This window comes from Octopus sinensis, linkage group LG5 (genome assembly GCF_006345805.1).
Source record: "Octopus sinensis linkage group LG5, ASM634580v1, whole genome shotgun sequence".
NCBI classification, from domain to species: domain Eukaryota; kingdom Metazoa; phylum Mollusca; class Cephalopoda; order Octopoda; family Octopodidae; genus Octopus; species Octopus sinensis.
Window position 1 is genome coordinate 120,923,583 of NC_043001.1, and position 1,612 is coordinate 120,925,194.

General features: G+C 36.7%; 1 long non-coding RNA gene across 1 annotated transcript in view; it reads right to left on the reverse strand.

The window, feature by feature from the left end:
* Window positions 1-1,006: 1,006 nt before the first annotated feature.
* The window catches only part of LOC118763423, a 2,295-nt gene continuing 1,689 nt past the window's right edge, over window positions 1,007-1,612 (reverse strand). Inside the window, exon 2 of the long non-coding RNA XR_004999182.1 lies at window positions 1,007-1,612. This exon is cut by the window's right edge and continues 725 nt beyond it. This is a non-coding gene — a long non-coding RNA (uncharacterized LOC118763423).

A 1,612-nucleotide genomic window follows, 5' to 3' on the forward strand; every position in this document is an offset into this window, starting at 1 on the left:
CTTGCTGTTCAGCCACATCGGATAACAATCAAGGTCAAGACGATTATTTCCCTTTGACAGTGTAGCATTCAAATACATTGTGACAAGCAAAATAACAGATTTTTTTTTTCACCCTAGCTTGACTGAAATATGATTTTGCATTAAAAAAAAGCACAACCTAAATGTATGATTGTTTTGCCTCAAGCCAACCCCAATCATGTAAACCTATAATCAAAATATTTTCCAGCCATGCCAATCATGTTTTTTCCTTGGTATTGTGTATTCTATTACATTAAGTAACATTGTTTTATAGCCAGATGGCTCTTCCTGTTACTTATCCTAACCTGTTTTTCAAGTGGTTTTTCATATTCCACTCACCGCTTCAAAAGTGCAGAACTAGGAAATGATTTGTTGACAGGGAATTGTCAACAAACAACATCTGCAGCTCAGGTTTTTTTTTTCTCCTAAATATAAACATTGACAAACACTTACACCATCTTAATCATCATTGTTTTAATGTCCATTTTTCCACGCTTACATGGGTTAGGTGGAATTCATTAAGACATCTTTTCTATGGTCAGATGGATGCCCTTCCTGTTGCTAACACTCACCTGTTCCAAGGAAGGTAATATTCCCCCATGGTCAGACATGTTTGCACTGAAGACTGGAAATGAATAATACCATATATCCAACAATCTGCTCATTTACAACCATCAGGCAATGTTATGATAAGGAGTCACACACACACACACACACACACACACATATCCATGCATGGATACAACAAACTTCTTTTGGTTTCCAGTTATCAAATCCACTCACAAGGCTTTGATCAGTCCATGGCTACAATAGAAGACAGTTGCCCAGGATGTCATGCAGTAGAACTGAACCCAGAACCATGTGGTTGCGAAGCAATCTTCTTAACCATATGGCCATGCTTCTGTCTATTGCACAAGTGAACTAGCTTCCCTGTCAATACCAATCCTCCTAAGGACTGAGAAGACAAAAACAAAAGACAAAAACAACATTCAGTTTGTAACCAATATATTTTATTTTCATCTCTAAACTTTTGAAAACACAACAAGTAAAAATGTTCATTAGAAAGAAATATCACAGGTAGCAGTGACATTGACAAACATTGTCCTGTAATAATAGAGTGTATTGTAGTCTAATTGTATATGACATGGCATATTGGATACAGTATATCAATATGTTAGAATTGCATGTCGAATACTGAACTGAGTATAGATGTGTCAGTATGGCATATTGTATTGTATATCTGGATTGTTATATTGTATGTTGTTGTAGTGTAATGATAGTGTATTGTGTATCACAAGTGCAGTAAAGCTGAGTGGCTAAGAAGTTGGTTTTCTCTAGCCTTGGGTTGACCCGTCTCTTTTTTTGTGTGTGTGTGAATTAAATTGGGTAGGCAGAAACTGCATAGAAGCCCATCGGGTAGATTTGACCTATTATTCAAAAGTATGGTTTTGTCACAATAGATATCCAGACTGTTACCATAGTAATGAAGCTCAAGCATGCCAAGTAAAGCCACTTGGCACAGATTGACCTTGAACTCTGCTGTGCTTCACACTAAGTTTCAATGTTCTAGCTCACTTCTGTTGTTTATAGCAGA